At 39.7% G+C, this 17,619-nt stretch overlaps 1 protein-coding gene across 1 annotated transcript in view; it reads left to right on the forward strand.

Moving 5' to 3' along the window:
* The window catches only part of LOC311225679 (glypican-6-like), a 633,700-nt gene that overhangs the window by 147,418 nt on the left and 468,663 nt on the right, over positions 1 to 17,619 (forward strand). The gene's annotated exons all lie outside the window — the stretch shown is intronic.

Below are 17,619 nucleotides of genomic sequence, written 5' to 3' on the forward strand. Positions count from 1 at the left end.
AAAACATGCCATGGGGAGGAAATGTGATAATTTGCTGTTTGCTGAAATAACAGGGTCATCATAACATATTAATAACACATCCATAAGTCAGTAGTGCAGGTGAGGGTATGATAGGAGCAACAATCTCTTTCCTTGGCCACGTCATTCAAATACTTAAAGGGGCAGTTTACCAAAGAACATGTTTTTCCTCTTCCCCCAGGTTTAGTAGATATCTGCCAAAGATGGCTGCCGTCACTTCAATACAAATGATTAATGGCATTTGGTTTGTGTTCACAAATCTCCAAAAAATACATTTGAAAAACTCAACAGCAATGTCTCTTTCCAGAAAACATGCCAGGGTTACTCAAGATAATCCACAGAAGGGCGGCTAAGTGGCGCAGTGGGCAAGGCGCTCGCCACTAACGCAGGAGATGCTGGGTTCGAGCCCAGCTCTCGGCGTTGCTACCAGCTTGGCTGGTCGTTCATACTAACACAATTGGCAGTGTTAGGGGTGGGAAAGCTGGTGGGTGGGGATTGGACCTTGTGGACAGCGACTCCTACAGGTCGGTTGGTGCGCCTGTACAGCAGAATCAGGAAGTGACGGGGGCAGCGTGAGCTTCCCACGCGTTACTCCTCGCCACTGAGAGATTGCGCTGTTCAGGTGAAAAGATGCGACAGCTGCCTCCTCGTGTACAGGAGGGGACACGTGATGCAAGGCTTGGTCCTCACTGCAGCCGACCAGTGGGAGGCATGGTCTAGCAACGTTCGAGACAGGGGAGGGGAGAATTGAAGGGAGAATTGGCGAGGCGAAATTGGGATGGGAGAAAAATAGAAAAAATAAGGAGAAAAAGTGGATACAAAAAAAAGAGAATCCACAGACTTTTACTGTGAACAGTTTGATTGGGAACAAATATCTGCTGAAGCACTATTTACAACATTGGTGGATTATCGTGAGTAACCATGTTGTGTCTCTATGGCAGATATCTCCAAAACTCTCAACTCAAAGCTGGGTGAATTGATGGCACTCTGGGTAAGAAGAAAAATATGTCCTGTTAAGAAGGTGGGGTCGCAGAATACCCACTTCCCTCAGCAGCACACCATTCAATTATGACACTGTTGTTTCACGTACATAATACATTGACATATTAGTAATTAATGCGCTATGACACTGTTCACAAGCAGAATACATTAATAGAGGAGTAATTATGACTTATTATGACACTGTTATTTCACAGCATAATACATGAATACATGAGTAAGTTAATGTGCATTTTTACCCAATGTTACTACTTCTTCATTATATTAGCCCTGAAGAAATAAGCTAATTTGAACCTGATTTAGCTTCCCTTTTCTTTGATATAGTGTGGAGTACATGAATGATTCATGGCTCACTCAAGCCCAGTCCATCCCACATGGACAAAGCAACACAGGCCATAGTCACTATCACCTTGTGTTAACCTTGCATTATTTTGATAATGTGCCATTAATCAGTGCTGACTTACTAGGTTAATTTTCTCAGTGTGCTCAGTGGGTGGATTAGCCTATAATTGTAACACTGATGAAGTACCCATTATCAACAAGACATGATAGGGTGATGGTCATAGTTGTTAATGGTTGCTTGCTTGTGACCTGGGTATGAAGTCAATAATAGCTGAGTAATGAGAAATCAAATCAGGTCTAAATGAGGCAAACTTTGTTTCTATAGCGATACAACCTAACTCTATACTTTGGGTAAAATCAAAAAATTTCTTTCCACCACTTAACACATCCTGTGCCAAAAACGTCGTACAACGTGTTTCAAGTTCATGCTAATTCTGCCAATCCACGGCGTACGACGTTATTGAGATCATATTTCATTTTTTCGCCATGTTATTCATATTTCCCTCACGGAGCTTGGTCTGATGCAGTGTGACCCGGCACAACTCTGCAACGCTTCAATACTGCCCCCTGGTTGATGATTGGCGAGTTGCCAAACCGGAAATGGCAGAGTCGATCTCTGTGCGTCTCCGAAATGCGTCCGGCCACTCGCATATTGTTGCAGGACTGTAGACACAAGTCCTGTGTAGCGATCACTGCCATAACGCAATAATCGATACAATTTGGCCGGGTATTATGATTATACAAACCGGAAATGGATTTAGGTAGGGATGTCCCGATCCGATCACGTGATCGGGATCGGCGCCGATCACGTGCTTTTCAGAGGATCGGGACCGGAAACCTTTTTAAAAAAATTTTTTTTTTTTTTTACAAACATGACCATGTTCACGTCTTAAACTCATACGGAGGCCTTAGTTTTGGTTTTAAATTACATATAATATATCATTAATGTATTTATTGTCACACAGAGCAGAATAATTGTCCACAACAAACACATCCCCTTTAATTTACACCGTTGCAACAAACACTTTCCCTTTAATTTTAGACGCTCACATCACAACAACACGTTGCTCCCCGAAACGTTATCCACTGACTTGAGCAGCTGCTAGAGGTTTGTAACTAAGCATTTTAAAATAGAAAGTCAAGCCAGTCCAACAGCAATTGCAATGTTTGCAAGGAGGACATTTCGCGTGGAGGAAAAACTCATGAAGCAGCAGGAGGCGGAGTTTTCAGACTAACTTTTCAGATAACGGCAATTATTTTCTGTGTGACTGAGGATTATCGTCGGCGTTTCAGACCAGAATGCAGCTAATCATTACGTAAGTCGAACACTGAATGTATACTAATGTGCAAACATATATTGAAACTTTTAATATTTCTCATATGAAGCACATATGAATGTAAATAACAAGAGCCGCCGCGCTCGCGCCCCGGACTATAGGCAACAGAGGGGCTTATTGCTCCGCCAGTTTCTGACACAAATGCGTCAAAATTGATTACTAATGTGAAAGATCGGATCGGGAACGATCGGAATCGGTAGATATTTAAAATCACATGATCGGGATCGGATCGGGGGCAAAAAAAGGCGATCGGGACATCCCTAGATTTAGGCGATCGCCGTCAAATAAGTGGGATCTTTTTCCTCCAGTCTCATCGTGGAACGGTAAGAGGATGCTGACGTTACTTTCAGCCTGTTTATTATTATCCATGCAAACTGCTCTGATCAATATATCACCCATACTACATAAAGCATTTACTGACGATCACGGAATTATAAATGACCCCCCCCCCCCCCCCCCCCCCCCCCCCTCCGTTCATCCGCGCATGATCAGTCATAACGTTTAGGATAATGTACAGTTGACATTTTTAATATAGCATGGATCGGCAACAAACGGCATTTGATAATCTATATATGCGTTTATGCCTATAGCTCACGTTCTAGGAATTACTGCAGAAAACGATAAAAACATATTTATATTCTAGACGGTATTTTCGTATGAATGTATGCATGAAAAAGTAAAACGTTCCTACATCATGAACGCTAGATAATCGATGTTGAATGGGCCATAGTAATGTCAATTTAGCAATACAATTTAAAAAGTTATAGCCCTGCAAAGAAGGTGAACATCTCCATAGACTTACAGTGCTGGCAGAGTATGGTACTGTATAAGATGCTGAAATTGCGTGGCAGGGAATGTGTTAAGGAGAGCTAGTGAGTGAAATAGAGGTTTCTTTGCTGTACATGTCAGTTTCAGCATCCATCACAATGTTGGGCCATGCAGCCACTGGTTCAGTGAACGAGTCCCCAAGGAGATCTTCCAGTTCTGTCTTCTTGAGAGGAGGAGGTGCTACGGCACAACGGTACCGCTACTGTTATTACAGAGAGAAAAGTACTGAGAAAGATACCGCTGGGTACCGGAACCACTATCAGTTCAAATGTGATCGGTGCTCAACCCATAGCGCAGGTTTGGTGATTTCTTTGTTACTTGAAATAATGGGTAACACTTTATTTGATGTTGTGTTCATGACGCTGTCATATTCATAAACACAACATAACATCTGACATAGATGTTTATGAATGTTAATGACTGTTGTCATTGAGTGTGATTTGGTTCATTATGCCACTTTCAATGCAAAGTTGACATCGTTCTAGATGTCTTTGTCATGACAACTTGACATTAACCAAGGTGACAGAAGGTGTCTACACAATGTCATGGCAAGATGTCATACATTTTTTTTTATCTTGACATTAACCAAGGTGACAGAAGGTGTCATAAACATGTCATAGCGGGTGTAATTTAACCCTCCCGAGACCCCCAGGACAGGACTATCTTTCAGAGGCAATAGCAAGCTCCCCTTTTTTAAGCTAGCACGAAAGTAGTGGTATCATATGAAACTACATATCATGTCATATGAGACAACCTGTATCTGTCCATAGGTACCAACTATATCATGCTAACTTGTCTGGAAGGGGGATAAATACTGCTCCAAATTTTGGCTACATTCTTTCATGGGAAAAACTGGGGGCCCTTGACCTCTCACCTCAAAATATCTTACAATGCCTCCCTTTTATCCCACAAGCCTCCCTTTTACATACTGTACATGTCCACTTTATGTACCCATGCATGTTTTTGGGCAATATCCATTCAGTCTTTGCATCCAGTAACATTTACATTTTTACCTATTCTAAAAATGATGTACAGTATTTGACTATTTCTGCATACTGGGGTCCCTAAACAGTCTTGGAATTGACTGGAAGGCTGAGACTCTTGTGGATCCAATGTGCCCAACCATATTATGTGTGAATATGTTAGTCCCCATAGTAGCCATTTAATTGTAGTGAGACAATTTCATGAAGCTTGACCTCACTGTATAAAATATATATAATATATAAACTACTGTGACCTTTACGATAATCACAGATTACAACCAGAAACTAGATATCTAGGGCAGGGGTGGCCAACCAGTCAGAGACTAAGGTCGCTTTCACACAGGGGCTGTTTGGTCCAGACTATCGGACCAGAATTCGATAGTCCGCTTTTTGGGGTTTGTGTGAATGCGCGTCGAAGTCGGTCCGCGGACCAAACACGCAAACTCTGGTCCGACCAAAAACATAGGTCTCGGTTCACTTCATCGGACCAAACGCGGACCAAATATAGGAAGTGCTTATTATTATTACCACGGCGCGCGGCATTCACTGCAAAACAATCTATCTATCTATCTATCTATCTATCTATCTATCTATCTATCTATCTATCTATCTATCTATCTATCTATCTATCTATCTATCTATCTATCTATCTATCTATCTATCTATCTATCTATCTATCTATCTATCTATCAGTGTTTCTCAACTGGTGGGTCGCGACCCAAAAGTGGGTCGCGGGGCCATTTTCAGTGGGTCGCGGATGTGTAAAAAAAAAAAAAAAAAAAAGGTAAAGTAATTTTTTTTTCTTCTTTTTTTTGCACTACATATCTTTGTGAAAGTGGCTTCTCAGCTCTGGGCCCCGTTCCCCGTACCTGGATAACTGAGTTAGCCGGATAACTTTTGGTCAAATCTGACTTAAGCCGGACCTTCCCATTCCCCGAAGCTGGATTGTCTAAATCACCATGACAACAGATCAAAAAGTTTGAGCCTGGTCGAGAGCAGGGTTAAGTTCAAGTTAGCCGGATGAACCATGGCCACGCCCCCGCAAAGAAGTGACTGCTCGTTTCCTGAAATGATTCTCACACAGTCTAGGATCTGCATTATACCATTCTGAATTATGTTTTTGTGCTCCATTCTTCCAGAGGGGGCTTTTGAAATGTAAAATAGACCCAAAATGCTGATACTAAATTCACTTTGTCCTAAATAATGCACGTTATATATACCGTGGCGCTCGCTAGGTGCGATGTACACATTATGTGGTTATTTTAACAACGCGCAGCATTGCATATGTGAATCCCGCGGGGATATCCTTAATGATTGAAACCTATCGCTCGTTTGGCTCTGATTCCTTTCATATTCTCCGCTGTGGATGAGGAGCGAGGAAGGAGAGGAGCGCCTGGATTTTGTTTCATTCAAGCATAAAATTGAAGCGTCTATGCGTGGATTGTGGATTTTGTGTGATATTGTAACTGGGATTAAAATGTCTGAGATGCGCTGTTTGACGGATTTGAGAAATTGAATGAGCCGTTGACGTCACATTAATGCATTTGAGAATAAAGAGATAAAACTTCATTCAAAAGCAAAAATATTCTAAACACGGGTCTCTCGTTCATTAATGTATAAACAATGAATCTATCCCGTCTGGCACAGTGGCGCAGCGGTAGTGCTCAATCCTGGCAACCGGGCGACCCGAGTTCGAGACCCCGCGTTTCCAATATAATCTTTTGGAATATAATATTAATGATTATACGCAAAAGTAGCCTAGTTTTAAGTTAAAATATTATAAATCTACATGCATTGAGGATGTCATTCTTTATATAGCTCTCAACGTGCACCAAATTGAATTATTCCTACATTGCAAAAAGAAGGAAAAGACTAGGATTCGAACCCCGGTCGTCTGCGTGAAAGTCAAAAGAAGAACCCGTTACACCACAGTGCAGATAAGTAAAAGATCCACCATACATCAATCAATGGGTAAGAGAGCCGTATCGTTATTCTGTATAACAGTTTAACTAATTATTTTCGCTAGCAAGATCTCATTTGATTATCCATTCCATAAACCTACTGCCAGCAGGCAAGTTTAAATAAATATAATCTGATTGATTGGGGTAATGAGGGACTTAAAATTAGCCTATAGATAACGCATTTAACTTGTCGGCGAGGCGATTGAGCCGTACTGCAACCTGTTAATAAAGTTTTAAATCAATTAATCAATCAATGCCGTTAGAAAATCAGGATCTCTGCTATCGATACGTGATGGCTTTTCAACTGAAGCGGCCGCGCGCACTTATCATGGGTCTCAAGTCTGGTTTGAGTTAACGAGACTGAATCCACCTTCGAGGAACAGGAAAATCCCGGCTTCAAACATCGGGTTAACTGAATCTGGATAATGGGACTCTTGATCGACTTAGTTGAACCAGGTACGGGGAATAGGGCCCTGGTCCAGCTGAAGACAAAGCAGAGGAACAGATTGGACATTGAGCATGACCTCAGAGTTGCTTTGTCTACCACCCCAGACTTTGAGACTCTTGTCAGGAGCAAACAACATCCCCAGTTATCCCATTAGTTCCCTGGGATGTTAAGCTAAGAAGTCTGCTAATATTATTTATTATTATTATTATTATTATTATTATTATTATTATTATTATTATTATTATTATTATTATTATTATTATTATTATTATTATTATTATTATTATTATTATTATTATTATTATTATTATTATTATTATTATTATTTTATTTCATTGTGTTTTTAGCCCTTAGTTGCACTTTTGTTGCAACCCCAGTTATCCCATTAGTTCCCCCAAACTTAGGTCTGTTATGTTAAGCTAAGAAATCTGCTAAGAAGCATATTATTTATTATTTTATTTCATTGGGTTTTTAGCCCTAGTTGCACTTTTGTTGCACTGTTTATTTCATGTTTTTAACAGTGCATGAAAGATTGTGTATTACTGCAAATTTTATTTTTTTAAATAAATCATAGTGGTTAAAAAATTTGGGTCGCGACTTAATGCGTAAGGAAAATGTTTGGTCCCGAGGCTAGACCAGTTGAGAACCACTGATCTATATAACTGTGCAACACACAGGCTCGCAGCCACACACACATTTCCACTCTCTATTGTCCAATAGACGAGCGCCCTTTTCGACCGCGTGACATTGTTCAGATAGTTTGGTGCGCCTGACAAATTGCTGTGTGAATGCAGACGAACCAAATGATGAATGCAACAATGTTGCAACTTCACCACCAGAACCGCACAGAGTCCACCAAAACTATATGTGAGAGCCACAGAAATTACTGTGGTACCACAAAGAGCCACACCTATATACCAGCGTTTCTCAACCTTTCACAGCACTCTTCATGTGTTTATAGGTCCGACCCCCTGGCCTCTGAAGTTGCTAATGTATTTTTTATGTGGGCCTCACAGGGTTAAAAGTACCCTGTGAGACCCACGGTTAAAAAATTACAAAATCATTTTTAGCCATTAAAAAAAATATCTGGAAATGTTTATTTAAGAATTTTTAAGCACATGTACATACATAGTCAATGGGTCCTGTTGTTCAGCCTCACAATGCTATTGGATAGTAAATGTGTTTATAGGTCCCACCCGCGTGTAGCTTTATGCCAAGCAAGCAGTGCAAAAATTTACCGTAGTGGCATGCAGTAATGCGCCTTTCATTTTCGCGGAAATAGGCTGTCTATTGCCATTCTCTTTGACAAACTCTAACCTTAACCAGCTCCTTAACAGCGCCTAAACTTAACCGTTCTAACCTTAACCAACTCCGAAACAATGCCTAACCTTAACCTTAACCATAGAAATTATATTGCCATTCTCTTTGACAAACTCTAACCTTAACCAGCTCCTTAACAGCGCCTAAACTTAACCGTTCTAACCTTAACCAACTCCGAAACAATGCCTAACCTTAATCGGCGAAAGAATACACGTTAAAAAAAATCACGTTAAAAAATATTTTCGATGGGATTCGAACTCGCCAGCAAACAAGCCATAGGATCCACAGCCATGTGTCCTTGCCAATTGAGCTATTTGTTGGATACTGAATAAGGGGCGGTGACTTATATATATTGAGCTCCGCTCGTGTCGCATGCGCGGGCACCTCGCGCGAGCACGCCGGCGCACGCACGCACCTGAGCGAGCACGCCGCCGCCGGTGCACGCACGGTAGCATTTGTCTGAAAAGAAGGGCGCTTTACCGCACTAGCGTGCGGTGACGAATGCGGAAGCATTTTTGCACTGCTTGCTTGGCATTAACTTACAGGCGTCCCACCCTCTGGCCTCTGAAGTTGCTAATGTCTTTTTTATTTGGGCCTGACAGGGTTAACCTCTTAAGCCCCGAGCGGTCCGGTACTGGACCGCAAATGACATCACGCCATAAATCCATCTCTACAGAATGTATGAATTAATGTTGCATTTTCTTTTCAAATGTAGCCAAGAGTAAAGACCCTAACCATGTCACAACAGCAGTCAACATGTACATGTTAAGCATTACGTTTGTTTACCAATGATTTTAACTGTTATTAGTGAAATATAAGATTATAGAAATCTCAGGGCATTGAGTCGGAAACTGGCGCATATTGATGGAAGGAAGTGGCACAGCCAAAAGTGAATGTAGTCTTTTGAAGGAAAATACCCAGGGCTTTCGATGGGCTTTCGAATTTCGAAAAAATACACTACCCAGCTCATGCCAGACCCTGTCAATCATCTGTCTTCTGGATTTACTTTTTTATTTCTCTTATTTTTCAGGATTATATTCCACAAACCTGAACGTTATTGCCATAAAACAGAATGCAGTTCGTTTCTCTACCTTTCTGTGAATGTCTAGCAACAAACGGCCTTGCAATCTGATGAAAACTGTACTTACTGTACAGTAGATTTCATTCACGGTTTGTGAATCACGCCTGGTGATACTAAATCCAGATTGAACTCTGCCATTGGAAAGGGGAGATTTGGTCCGATCCATAGATGTGCGACTTGGCCACAATAAGGTCATTTATATACCTGATATTCTATATTCTATAATCATATTTCAAATGTGTCCGGATGGCAGAATTCAGTACTGTATCTACAAAACCTTCTGTTTAATCATCTTCCCTTTATTCATTTGCTTAGATTGGTCAGGTCTGGTACATTTTAGCATGGTGTTATTCACAGTTAAAAGATAAAAAAAATAATAATAAAAAAATATATAATTGATATTCTCCTTTGGTTCATTACAATTTACTCAAGCCTAGTAACAGACACAATATTTCTGACACTGGGAATACATTCCCTGAGATCCATGTCCCTAGAATCAGATACCAAGAACATGCAAATGGTCCATTTAAAAAAGTCTGTAATGTTGTTTATTCTACGTTCTTATGGAATGAATGATATATAAAAGAAAAAATATATATATATATTATTAAAAATAAATTATTTGAATTCTTTATTTCGAACATGTAATAAAATACAAACAATATAAAATCAAAACAAATAATTGAAAAAGAAATTAAATGGAAAAAATATATAAATAAACAAAAGCAAAACATAACTTTAGGAACATGTAGGAAGGAGTAGGAAGAAGTACATTTATTTAATCCTACCCCTTTTCCACTACTCAAATGAGTGTACTAATTTAAATCGTTACAAAACAAATATATATATGCAAAAAAAAAATAACGATATATGTAAAACATGAAAAAAAAAAATTAAACACCTGCTCATGTCAAATCCCTTCCTTATCCCTGTACCTCGTGAACATCATTTCCTTATAATTCAGTTTGAATTGTCTCATACTTGGACATTGCTTTAGCACCACATGCAGACTGTTCCCCAGTTTCACTCCACATATTGAAATGCAGTCTTCTCATGGTAGTGCATACACTAAGAACTTTTAAATTGAGTTCTCCCCTCAGATTATAACCCCACTCTCTATCAAAGAACAGTTCTTGAATGTTTCCTGGAAGTACATTACCCTTTGCTTTATACATTAATTGTGCTGTTTTAAATTCCACAAGATCATTCTTTAATGTTTTTGACTTTAAAAATAATATGTTTGTGTGATCACGATAACCTGCAATGTGAACTATCCTTATGGCCCTTTTTTGGAGTATAAAAAGTGGTTGTAGTGTAGAATTATAAGTGTTTCCCCAGACTTCAGCGCAGTAATTTAAATATGGTAAAACGAATGAACAGTAGAGAATGTAGAGTGCTTTTTTATCCAGAATGTGCTTTACTTTACTCATGACTGAAATGCTTCTTGACAGTTTAGTTTATGTGATGTTTCCAGCTGATTTTATGGTCTATTATTACACCTAGGAATTTATTTTCATAAACTCTTTCAATAATCACATCATTTATTTTAACTTGTACTTGAGTATTTAATCTACAGTTTCCAAATAACATAATTTTAGTTTTGCTCAAATTCAATGATAATTTGTTTCTATCAAACTTTTTTTTATTTCTTCATCTCAGATGTGATGACCTCTAAAAGCTGCTGGATATTCTCACCAGAACAAAAAAGATTAGTGTCATCTGCAAATAAACACATTTAAATATATTAGATACTTTACATATATCGTTTATGTACAGTACAAGATGAAACATTTTGGACCCAACACTGACCCCTGGGGGACACCACAAGCAATGTCCAAACATTCAGATTTATAATAATGATATATTATATCATCATCACAAATTGTTGCCTTTTATTTAGATTATTCTCACCCATACTACCCCCCTGATCCCATATCGTTCCAATTTCCTGATTAATATATCATGATTTATAGCAGGGGTCAGCAACCGTTTTGACATGGAGTGCCTGTTTGAAACTAGTGTGCCTCAACAATATTCCATGCATCGTAATTTTTTTTCTCATAATCAGGTCTTTTTAATGATAAATCTTTACATTATTACATCATTATTGTTATTGTTATTATTAACAATATTATTATGATGGTTGTATCAACCCTAAATCTGAGTTGGGGGGGGGGGGGAATGCAATGCAGACAAACAGCTGCATACTGTGCGACCATCTCACTCACATTTGCCCATTCATTTTTGGACACATCACACATCGGTGTGTGTACTGTACGTGTGCTGTCATAGCTCCACCTACAGGCCTAATGGAGAACACTAGGATGTGAATGGAGGGTGAATGTGAGGTATATCGTGTGAATAAGTTTTGATTGATCGCAAGACTACACTGTAAAAAAATAAATAATAATAAGTTACCAGAACTTAAAAATATTGAGTTCAGTTACTGTGCATTAAGGTTTTCAGTTTTCAATCCATAATAAGTTAACAGAAAAATAAGTACACAGCCACATTATTTCAACCTAATAAAACAATTTTTATTGTCATTGTTTTAAGAACACAAGTTGACTTGGTAATACTCACATTTTGAGTAAAAAAAATTGCTTTTAACATGTGCAATGTTCAATGAAATAGAAAAATGTATAATAAAATGTGTTGATTAATCCCACTGGTCACAATGGTGACCGTAATAATGTTTTTGTTATAAGGCTCTGCAAATATTACTGAATGATGTAGCAATGTATTTCCAGCTAAATTGAAATAATAAACAAATAAAGAGTCTCAATTAAATATGTGGTAATAAAAATAACCCGTGGGAGGATTTCAACAAGATAAATGCAACAACAGTGCAAAATATTTCACTATAATATTTCAAAGCAAAAAATTCAAATAAAGATATAAAATATTCAAAATTTTATTTTTATTTTTTTTGCTTTTTAATGCTGCCCCCTGTGCCTATGAAAATGCCCCCACGTGCCTATGCAGGCACGCGTGCCTAGGGTTGCCTACCCCTGATTTATAGTATCAAATGCTTATTATAATTTTTTTGATCAATGAATACTCCAGCTACATGTTTTTTTTTATCTATTCAATTTGTTTTATCAATAGATGGAGGAGCCGCACATTGGCGGGCAAAGAGACGCATGCGGCTCGCAAGCCGCGGGTGGGCCACCCCTGATCTAGGGCAGTGATTCCCAAAGTCGGGGTCGCGACCTTAAGGTGGGTCGCGAGCAGCCACGGGTGGGCCGCGAGATGATTAAAAAAAATAAAAATCAATTTCTTTTTTATTTATTTATTTTTTTCAGGCTACTGAACTTAGAAGCAGGCCAGGACAGTGTTTCTAGTTGTATTCTAAAATTCTATTCTATTGTATTCTAAAATGTGACTATATGGTTTTATATTAACTTAATAAATAAACAAAAATGAAAAATCTACTTATTTCAACAAACATTTCAAACTAAATAACAGATTATGCACATAAAACGCTGAAAACAACCGAAGCAACAATAGTATATTAATGAGGCTATTATTATTATCATTATTATTTTGCAACAAGTTAGCCCTCTCATAAATAGCACATATAAATGAATAACTAACTTGAACTAACTTAATAGGATTGAAGTTATATTTGGCTTAAAAAATCGGTCACCTGGCAAAAAAATAAAAACCTGACGATGTGCATTGGGCCGCGGCTCTCCGACGCCCTATTTTCTGGGTCCTGGTGAAAAGTTTGGGAACCCCTGATCTAGGGCATCCAGGGTCATGTATTTATTAGGCTGGACAAGATATGCCTCCTAAAGTGTGTAAACGGAAGTACAGGAAGTACAGGCTACAGGCTTTCCGGTTTCGACAAAACAATTATAGAAACGTGTGAAGTGCACAATATTTCCTCGTTTAAGCCACTGCAGCGGCTTTGTCTGAAGAATTTACTACATGACCGGGACATTCTAGCTTGTTTGCCGACAGGATTCGGGAAAAGTTTGGTCCGTTCGGAGGCAGCTTCCAGGGGAAGTACATACACCGGAAATTCTACCCCATACACACTTTCGGCCGTAGTTCTTTACCAGGCATTATCTCACAGAGGAGATAAAAACTGGGAACGAGGTTATGTATTTATAGACTTTAATGGTCCTCAAGGTCTTGGTGTCTTAATGTGGTAATTTGGAGGGATTATTGATCATGATTATCTCTTCTTGAGTGGTCAGAAATGGTAAAGTGTTGCACCTAAAATCAACCAAAAAAATATATTCATTTTGTTCATAATCTCATAATTGAGCATGAGACTGGCTATCATACACTTGGATCATAATGTTGAAAGCCCTTATATACTCTCTGTGGCATCTACTGTTGGCCTGTTATCTCCAACTATGTTCCCCCCCCCCCCCTAAAAAAGACGGTTAATTTGAGCAGTTGATCAGTTATTTCTCTGAGTTGATAATTGATATCTGAGTTGGTTACTTTGATCAGCAGTTTGCTTTTAATTGGTTTTTGTTTGATTAGCAGTTATTTCTCTACAGTTATTTCTCTCTTTTAATAGTTTTGCTTACGATGAGAATTTATGTGATTGTGTGATCATAATATTGTACATTCTCATCACTGATGTGTATGAGTTGAAGTGCCTTGATGGCATACACCGGCGGTAGACCAGCTAGTAGAGCATTGCAATAGTTAAGCCGTGACATGACTGTTGATTGCAGGAGGAGTTAGGTGGCTTCTTTTGTCAGGAAGGGGGTGGATCCTTCAGGAAGAATCTGCAGGTCATGGGAGGCAATGTGAGCGGAGAAGTCCAGCCAGTCTTCAATGACCACACCTAGGCAGGCTGAGGTCCATTCAGAGACTTGGGTATCTGAGGGAGGAAAGAAGAGGAAGAGTTGAGTGTCATCAGCATAAGCAGTGGTATGAGAAGTGATAATGTTACCCAGATATTTGGTGTGGAAAGAGAAGAGGAGGGGTCAGTTTGTAGGGGGCCCTCCATGATACTTGATAGGAGCAGTCGTCAAGGAAGGATGAGACACTGTCTGGTGCGATGGTCTGGAGGAGTGCGGAGGGTATCGGGTCCAGTTGGCATGTAGTTGGATGGTTCGACCTCGCTGGTGTCAGAACTTCAGCATCTGTAAGGGAAGAGAAAGATGACAAGGTGAAAGATGAGGTTACTGTTCCAGGCCTTGGAGTGAGTGGGGGATTGGGAGAAGCAGTTGTGGATGTTCTCTACCCTTTTCTTTGCTTAGGATTGTGGTTCTTTTAGGGTTAGTCCTCTGCAGAGTGAGAGGAGGGAGGAGGGGGGGTGAGGAGGTAGGACATGGTGGCATTCAGTTAATGGACCTCTTTAGCCCTAAATCAATCTCTCCAGACTGTATGACATAATGTTGCATATTTTTTTCAAATGTAGCCAAGAGTAAATACCATAATCCTGTAAAAACAGCAGCCATAGTGTATATTTTCAACAATAAGTTTTTTTACCAATAGTCTAAAGTGTTATTAGTGAGATTTTAGTTTATGGAATGTCTTCATAATTTAGCGAATATCTGCCATTTTGAATTAGCGTCACATCGCCAATTGTAGTCATATGAGGAGAGGGCACCCAGAGCTCTCAATGAGCATTGACATTTAAAAAAAAATACCTTTCCCAGCCGATTCCAGCTTCCTGCAAGCAAATTACTTCTGTATGAATTTTTTTTATATTTCTCTTATTTCTCTGGATTCTCTATCACAAAACTGAACGTTATTGGCATAGATTGGAGCACAGTTAGTGTGTCTACCTTCTGTGAACATTTAGCAACAATCCACATTGCAATCCGATCCAAAATGGCGGAGCCATATCCATTATAACAATGGAACTATAGATTTCATTCACGGTTCTTGCTGCACGCCTGGAGATACTAAATCCAAATTGAACTCTGCCATTTGAAAGAGGAGATTTGGCCCGATCCATGGATGCGTGAGTTGGCTATAATAAGGTAATTTATAGGCCTGGTATTCTATATTCTATAATAATATTTCAAATTGCATGTGTCCGGGTGGCAGCATTCAGTACTGTATCTACAAAAATTCTGTTTAATCACCTTCCCTTTATTAATTTGCTTAGATAATCTCAAGAAGGTGCTGAACGAGCTCAGTGGCAGTTTTTCATGTCTGATCATTTTTAGCATGGTGTTATTCACTGTCAAAGATGGAAAGAAAAATCATAATCTATATTCTCCTTTGTTTCATCACAATTTGCTTAAGCCTAGTGACAGAGACAATATTTCTGACACTGGGAATACATTCCATGAGATCCATAGATGTCCCTATACCAAGAACATGCAAATTGATCTTGTAGAAGTGGAGCAATCTTCCATTTACTTACAGTAGGTATGTATTTTAGGCGGATTTTCAGAAAATAGGGCTAGGGCTTAACAGGTTAATGGAATTATTTACAGAGGCCTGTTATGGTGAAAGAACGAGGCTTTGGCAGTAGTAATGTTTTTGTAGAATACTGACACAAGGTCATGATATGTAGTGATGTCACCAGGGAGGTGGGTCTTTTTGCACTTCCTCTCTGCAGCTCTCAGGCTCTGTCTTTCTTCTCTAACTGCATCCGTCAGCCAAGGTCTCGGTGGGGAACGGCTGGCAGGCTTCTTGGCGAGTTTGTCGAAGGAGGTTGAGAGGGCTGAAAGGAGGGTGGAGGTTGCCGCATCTGAGGGGAGAGTCTCACTCAAAGGAAGAGCTGACAGGATATCAGAGGAGAGGGTGGAGGGGGACATAGGGAGCATAGGTTGCGACTGAATGAGACAGTGTAAGTTTGAGTGGTTGGTTTGTGGTTTATTATAAGTTAGTGAAAATTATACAAAAAGTGGTCTGATACATGGAGGGGAGTTACTGTGGTGTTAATTAAATCACAGGAGAATATGAGGTCAAGGAAGCTGCTGGCCTTGTGGGTGGCAGGTATGTTGAAGTCAACCATTAGCATCATGGGGGTGCCGTCTTCTGGGAAGGAGCTTGTCCAGCTCATCCGGAAAGTCTTTGAGGGGAACTGGAGGGCGACAACAATGGTGAGATTGAATGGACTAGAAACAAATACAGATATTCAAGGCAGGCGAGGGTGACGTCGGGTATTGATATTATACTTGTAGTCCAGGAGGGAGAGGTTAGAAGGTCAGTACCCCCGCCACGTCTGGAGGGTCTGGGTGTGTGACAGAAGCTGTATGCTGTAGATAAGGCTGCAGGTGTGGTGGAGTTCTCTCGTTGTCTCTGTCCAGGAGTTGGATGTCTTTGCTGTGTGCATAGGCAGTAATGAAGTTTGCCATCTTGAAGGTTGATTGACACATATATTCGTGGCCGTGGGCGGGTAGCAGAGGTTGGCAGGGTTGCTTCCAAACTGAGGTGGATAACCTGAAGTTGACCTGAAGGAGGAGGTTGAAGTAGGGGTAGGTAGAAAGTACTGTACATGGTGAGGGGGATAGGGGTAGAGTAGTAAGTAGTAAGAGGAAAGGTAAGATAATGAAGGGAGGAAAAGCAACAGAACCCAGCCAAAAAAACAAGTAATTGAATAAGTACTGTAAGGATCCGCTTAGCTGTCTGTAGGGTGATCTCTCAGGTTAATAAGTAAGGATCCACTCAGCTGTCTGTAGGGTGATCTCTCAGGTTAATAAGTAAGGATCCACTCAGCTGTCTGTAGGGTGATCTCTCAGGTTAATAAGTAAGGATCTACTCAGCTGTCTGTAGGGTGATCTCTCAGGTTAATAAGTAAGGATCTACTCAGCTGTCTGTAAGGGTGATCTCTCAGGTCATCCCGCAGGAAGGCTCCCTCATCTTTGCTTGTCTTTTTCCGCTGGCTGAGGAGATGCTGACAGCTGCTAAAGCAGCAGCAACTTAAATCCCCAGCTCTAATTACTAATGCCACCTGTGTTTAGCTGCTGGGGTTTGGGGGGAGGGGCTTGAACAATCAAGAGCACAATAAAATACTTGTATTGTGTGTAGTATACTGTATATCTATACTGTAGTGTGTGTAGTATACTGTATATATATGTACTGTAGTGTGTGTGGTATACTGTATATATACTGTAGTGTGTAGTATACTATATATATACTGTAGTGTGTGTAGTATACTGTATATATGTATACCGTATTGTGTGTAGTATACTGTATAATATATACTGTAGTGTGTGTATATGTATGCTGTATATCTATACTGTATATATATATATTAGGGGTGCACGATATTGATTTTTTTGACCCCGATATCGATACCAATAACTTTCTGCTCCTCAAGGTCGATACCGATAACCGATATATATATATATATATTTATTGTATTATAAAA

This window comes from Notolepis coatsorum, assembly GCF_963971535.1.
Source record: "Notolepis coatsorum genome assembly, chromosome: 3".
NCBI lineage: Eukaryota > Metazoa > Chordata > Actinopteri > Aulopiformes > Paralepididae > Notolepis > Notolepis coatsorum.